Below are 6,653 nucleotides of genomic sequence, written 5' to 3'. Positions count from 1 at the left end.
AAACGAAAAGTCCGCAGGGAACGGCCGCAGCACCCCCCGCGGGTCCCGGCCGCAGCGCGGGGCCGGGTCACCTGACTCGCGGAATTTGGGGCCGCGCGGGGTGGAAGGGGAGGGGAGAGGCGAGCACCTCCCTTCTCGCTCCTGCTGGATCCAGGTCGGCGGGGGCCGGCGCCGGGCGGCCACGTGGTGGTGCTGCCGCTGCCCCCGCCCCGCCGGCCCAGCCCGGGAGCCGTGGCGCCCACTGACCCCCGCAGCGGGGGAGGAGGAGGGACCGAGGCGCAGGAAGCCGAGCAGGAAGCGAGCCCGGCGGCCGCGTTTTCCTGGGGAAGCGGCGGGCCGAGTGGCGCAGCCAGCGCGGCCCGGGAGCTGCCGCCGCCGCCTGGATGGGGTGAGTGCGCGGCGCCGCGAGTCGGGAGGCTCTTCCCGGAGCGGGGAGCCGGCTCGCGGCCCCGCCTTTGTGTCTGGGGCTCCGGCGAGGGACGGCGCGCCCGGTGGAGCGGCTTAGCGGGGTGGCAGCGAGGGTCCCGCCACCACTCCCTTGTCTGCCGCCGGCCGCCCGCTGTCTGCAGAGGGAGAGGAGGATGTGGGGATCCGAGTGAGCGGGGAGAACGGGCCAAGTTGGGAGCGGGCTTTGCTGCTGCCTGCCCCCCACCGCCCCTCGCAGGCCGGCAGCGGCGAGGCGCGGGGCCGGGCGGGCCGAGGGAGCGCGGGCGAGAATGAATGGCCAACCCTGCAGGTCGTCCTGGGGGGGCGGCGAGTCGGCACCCTGTCCCACCTGCCTGGCGGCCCCGCGCCCCCACCCTCCCCCACCCCCCGGGTCCTCGCTTCTGGGCTCGACCCGCCTCGGCGCTGAACTTGGAGGAGCTGGGTGGGAGGAAGGTGCAAGCGGGAGATTCTGGATGGCTCCGGCGACCGAGGCTCCGCTATTGTTCCTTTTCCGACTCTAGGGAGCCCTTTGGCTGGCCCAGGGGTGCAGGCGAAGCTACGCCGGGCCTGCTAGAGCCCCTCGCTCCTCGTGTCCTTTTCCCCGCGGCAGCTTCTAGGAGGGCCGGGAGGCGGGATGCTGGAGTTCGGGCGCACACGGGGCGACAGCTGGGACTTCGGGCGAGGGGCGCTCGCCCGCCATCTGTCCCCACCTCTGCCCAGGTGGGTGGGTACCCACTCTAACCTGCCTTCCCTTCGCTGCGGGCTTGAGCAGGTTTGTGTCCGCGCTTAAGTTTCTGCAGTTTTTAGGGTTCGTCTGCTGCCTTCTGGTTCACGCTCTCCTTTTCGTGTGGACCTCTCCCCTTTTGTGGGGTGGGGGTGGGGTCCCGGAGCCCGGGGAGGCAGCAGACTGAGCGGATGGAGCCCAGTGTGAAGTGGAGAAGTTATAAGTGACCTCCCAGGGGTTGGGGCCTGGGCTGTCTGTCCAGGCTTGCGCTTCTCCAGGGAACCCAGTCAGCGCAACTTTATTTCCGATGGTCCGGGCATATCTGGGGGCTCAAGGCCGCCCACCAAGACCAGCTGCTTCCCGTGGCCGCAGGTTCCCAGGTGATTTGGCAGGGTCTCGGCTCTCCTTCCGCGAGAGGAGAATGCTAAGCTGGCTGGGATGCGGACGTTGCCAGTTCTCTGGAGAATGTGATCTCAAGACTGTAAGGGCCTGGCAGGGGGAGGAACTGGTCTGTCCATCAGTAGGACTCAGCAGATGCTGCTCTCAGGGCCTCACCTTGTGGTTTGCACAAAGTTGGAGAAGGGCGAGTTCATCACAGGGAGGATTTTGGTTGCCCTGGCCCACACCTGTTCACAGGTGTGGCTGGGAGTTTTATTACTGATGGATGTCATCTGATCATCTTTTCTTAATGATGCCTAACCAGTGTCATTTTTTTCCTCCATGGCCTTTTGTAAGATAGTAGACTTTAATGTGAGAAAACTTATCCAGTTCTTATAATTTTCAACCAGTGTTTGCATAACAGTTGCATTGGGAAAGGTGGTCCTGTGCTGGGAGATCCCAGGTTTTTTCCTCTCCATTCTTTGAGATGCTTCATTAACTCATTCATTCATTAATTTATTGTATCCTTTACACACCTTAGACTTGTTTTATGACTCTTTTTTTTGGGGGGGGGTGGTGATGGTGGTTGTAACCCTGTTGTGAAAAATCTTATTGCTATTTGTGAAATTGAATAGAAAGAGTGGGTGCTGGGCCATGGGGACTAAATAGGGGCATGATTGTGCTCCTGACGTTGACGCACTGTCTCCAGGCCACCGCTTCCCAAATCCTCTTTGAGGCAGGCACACTTAGTGTCACTGACATTTTAAAGGTGAAGAAACCGAGGTTTGGAGGTTAAGGAAACTTGGCTTGCAGTTAATGGAATATGGTGGAGGAGCTTTGTCTCTCTTCTTTTTTCCTTTCAATATAAAACTAAGTAGGAAATATTTCACACATAAAAAATGGCCACTACTTATGTTTAAAAGTTGCTGATATGTCCATTATTTGTTTCATATCGCCCCCAATAAAACTGCAACTGAAGTGTTTTATCCACTCTTCCTCCACTTCCTCCTCTTCGGGTGACCACTAAAGTGAAGTTAGATACGTAGTTTCCAAGCACGTTTTGGTATTTCTGTATATTATATGTCCATAAGCAATATCTGTGAGCTTGTGTATTTAAAATTTTACATAAATGGCATAAGTCTATGTACACACCCCTTGCATTTTTAAATGTCATTATGTGTTGAGGTCCATGTAACTCTTACTGAGCTGCTACAGAGAGTTCCAGCATAGAAATAAATGGTAGTACACTAATCCCTTGCAAAGAGAAAATTAGAATGTTTCCAATTTTTCACCATTACACTTTTTCTACTAAGGGCAGTTGATCTGTTTCCATTTTTTTTTTTTTTTTTTTTTTTAAGCGTAAGGAACAGTGCTATTATAAACTATTAGAGACCGGTTTCTGTTCTACACCTATCCCATGAATTGCTGGGTGATCGGGTCTAGGTAATGCTGCATTTATTATTTCATTCCTCACCAAAAATTTAGGGTGTACATAGGGTCTCTCTTATCTGTTGAGTGAAAAAAGTGAATTTGATCTATTTTCAGCTCTAAGATTCTTAGTTAGATTATTTTGTTTTTTATAATTTCATTTTTTTGAGGAGGAACAGAGCCTCTTAATTATAAAGTTGAAGTCTGAGACAGACTGTGGTGCTGAGTTTGGGATACTTGTTCCAAAGGCTTTTCTCAGGCGTCACCAGTGGTGTAACCTTGGATTACCCACTCAAGCTTCTCTTCCTCATTTCTTCAAGCTTGGTAAGATTAAGTAGTTTTAGCAGGCATTTGCAAAGGCATGTTCTTGCTCTAAGAGTTTATGAAAATGTGTTGACATTTTGCCCCAAATTGTAACCCCTTAATCTGGAAGCAATTTAAGGCATTTAAACACTTGGGCTTCCTCATTATCCCTCCAGATTGCCAGGCACATTCCTGCCTCAGCGCTCGCATTTGCTGTCCCACTGTCTAGACCACCCTTCTAGATCCTCTCCGTGGCTGTGTCCTTCAGTACCCCAGGTCTTCACTCAGGTGTGTGTCACATCAGCTCCCAGCATGCCCTGCCCCTCTTCTTCTTTTTTTTTTTTTTCTCCATGGCGCTTAACACCTTCTAGCTTGCCATATATTTTGGTACATATTCGTCTAATTAGGAGAACAGAAGCTCTGCAAAGGCACGGATCTTGTGTCTTTTGTTGCTGCTGTATCCTTAGTGCCTAGAGCAGTGTTGACAAATAGTAGGTACTCAAATGTTTGGATGAATGGATATAATGCTCTTTGTAGGTTTTTCTACTTAGAATTTCTCTTTTAGTACATTGTGGATATCCTTAATGGTGCTGGTGGTTCCACAGCTGTAACTGAGTCCCCCAAGATGTGCTAAGATAAAAAAATATATACATCTTAGAAAGAAAGTACTCTATTTAAATCTGTGTGATTTATCCTACAGAGTACTTGTCTTCCTATTTTTTTCTGCCAACATTTGCCTAAACCTGAATTCAGATGAAAACGTAAGTAACATTTGGAAGCACACCCATCTTTGCTTTTCTTGCTAACTTAGCTTTCCAACATTTTAAATGTGGAAGACTGACTCTCCTATCCACACAGCATCTGTACAGACAGCCCAGGAATGGTCTCAATGCCAACTACACTGAATTTCCAAGAATAGAAAGTGTGTTTTTCTGAATTGTTTGTGGAGGGTATACTCATCATCGCTAACTACATTCATGGTGAATTTTTGTTGGGGGGGAGGGAGATGACCTTCATCTGAAGATCCAAAACCAACCGATATATAGTAGGGTACCTAGAAATACTTTTAAAATTGTCACATCATAAAATCCTTAATTTTATTATAAACACTGTTCTAGTGTCATGCTTTATTTTGCTAGAAGCCAACTGAATTTTCTCTACCTTGCATGATGAATATAGGAGCTGACAAAACAAAACTAAATTTATCAAAGGCCTCTTGGGTGTATTTTAAGTGGGTGATAGAGAAAAGGAGTCTAGGGTTTTTTTTCCTGTTAACTATATGGGTATATGATACTGATGGTATCCTTTACAAAAAAATAGTGTATCGAAGTACAACCATTGTAGCCTCTGTAATAAAATGATACTGGAAGAAATCAGTTTATTATGGACCCAGATAGGGTTACACTTCAAGCTGAAAACTGTAAGCATACGATAATTTGATTAGTCTCAAGATGCTACATGATTTAGAAATTTCTTCCTTTTGGGTTACTACCCATGAGCTGAAAAGTGTAGGTGGTTTAATGAAGGAGAAAGGTTGTGTTTTTGTTTTAATTTTTTGTAATGTTTATTTTTGAGAGAGAGAGAGCCAGAGCATGAGCAGGGGAGGGGCAGAGAGATGGAGACAGAATCTGAAGCAGGCTCCAGGCTCTGAGCTGTCAGCACAGAACCCGACGCAGGGCTTGAACTCCTGAACCAGGAGATAATGACCTGAGCCAAAGTCTCTTAACCAACTGAGCCACCCAGGCGCCCCACAAGAGGATTGTTAATCAACCATCAGTTTCCCAACTCCAGCCATCTACAGTGAACAAAAAACTAGTCTTCAACATCAGACTCACTGATTGGTATCAGTAAATTTAGTCAGTATTTTAATAAGTAACTTTATAGACTTAACCATGTATTTTAAAACAAATTCTATTTGAATGAAGAAGTCTGCCTCATCCTTCAGTTTTATATTCCATGTGTCCAGTAGCATATCTGTCACATAGTAGGTGATTAACATTTATTGAATTACACACACACACGCGCGCACACACACACACACACACTCATGCACAGGTGTGCATAAAGCCTTTCATGGAGGTCATCAGATATTTAGCTGTCCTAGTCTAGAATTTAATAATCAAGAAGAGTGGAGATAGCAAAACGCAGGTTGAGGTTCAGAAGATGCAGGTCTCCTTTCTCCCCACACAAAGCCATTTCACCTCTCTAAGCCTTTGTTTTCTCCCCTGTGTTCAAGAAACATGTCCACCGTTCAGAAAAGTCTGTGCATTGTGTTTTGACTGCTATTCTAGTGGGTTATGTGTGGTGGGTCACCTCCTCTAACCTCACCTGCTGTCTAGTCCAATTTCTTCTGTAGTGAATCGTGTTCACTGGATATACATTGTTGTGCTATGTAAATACCATGACCGTTCGTCACCACAGAATCTGCTTGTGAGAAAAGTTGGTTGTAGTCTAAGAAGTTTACTTGTACGGTGGGAGAAAACATAGACTATTTTTATTTTCTCCTTAGATTGATATTTGCTGAACACCAAAGTTTATTATCAAGTAAGCTAACATAAGCAATTCATCCTCTACTTATCAATTTTCCCTCACAATCATTATATTTTTTATACTGCAACTCAACTTTTCTTATCCCTGTTAGGCATGGCGATTTGTAACAACAAAATTGGTCTTCTCTTTGCTTTTTTCTTTATGATTTCTAGGTGAGTTTGGTTTGCTAAATCTGGAATGTTTTTTTTTTTATAATAATGTCCTTTATTTATTTTGAAAGAGTGTGTGGGGGAGAGGCAGAGAGGGAGAGAGAGAATCCCAAGCAGGCTCAGTGTGCATGTGGAGTCCGATGTGGGGCTTGAACTCAGGAACTGTGAGTCATGACTCGAGCTGAAATCAAGAGTGTGATGCTTTACTGACTGAGCCACTGACATGCCCCTGTTTTTTTCATCTTAAAGTGTAAATGACTACAAAACAGCCACAAAAGCATCTATGAGACTGTTCACTACATCTGTCCAGTTCTTTTGTTGGTGGCAGTGATGGAAAGTCAGAAAAAGGAACTCTGGCAGAGTGTGCTGGTAATGAATGTAAGGCTGAACAGCTTCCCTTTGCTCTAGGGCAGCACAGAGGAAAATGTTTTCCTCCAAGAGGAGTCCATTTTGCAAACCAGAAAAGGCCACTTAGCAGTGATTTCTAAATGTGTTGTACACATTTGCAAATCTGATACAGCTTTTGGACCATTTTTCCTAGGGAGAGTTTCACCTATATACAGGGATGCTGTACATTCATAATCTTTGTCGGTCTCAAGAGCATGGAACTCCCTGCATTAAGTACATTTATGAACCTCTTTGGACTCCCCAGATTAAAAGCCCAAGATCTAAGGGCCCCCAGGTGGCTCAGTTGG

At 47.2% G+C, this 6,653-nt stretch overlaps 1 protein-coding gene across 2 annotated transcripts in view; it reads left to right on the top strand.

The window, feature by feature from the left end:
• Nucleotides 1-235: 235 nt before the first annotated feature.
• Nucleotides 236-6,653, top strand: part of RAI14 (retinoic acid induced 14) — a 144,170-nt gene continuing 137,752 nt past the window's right edge. For both annotated transcript variants that reach the window (XM_042996807.1, XM_042996768.1), the window contains exon 1: nucleotides 236-388. The gene's annotated coding sequence lies outside the window, so the exon portion shown is untranslated. The remainder of the gene's footprint in view (nucleotides 389-6,653) is intronic.

Source organism: Panthera tigris, chromosome A1 (assembly GCF_018350195.1).
Source record: "Panthera tigris isolate Pti1 chromosome A1, P.tigris_Pti1_mat1.1, whole genome shotgun sequence".
Lineage (NCBI taxonomy): Eukaryota > Metazoa > Chordata > Mammalia > Carnivora > Felidae > Panthera > Panthera tigris.
This window is presented reverse-complemented; position numbering and strand designations above follow the sequence as displayed.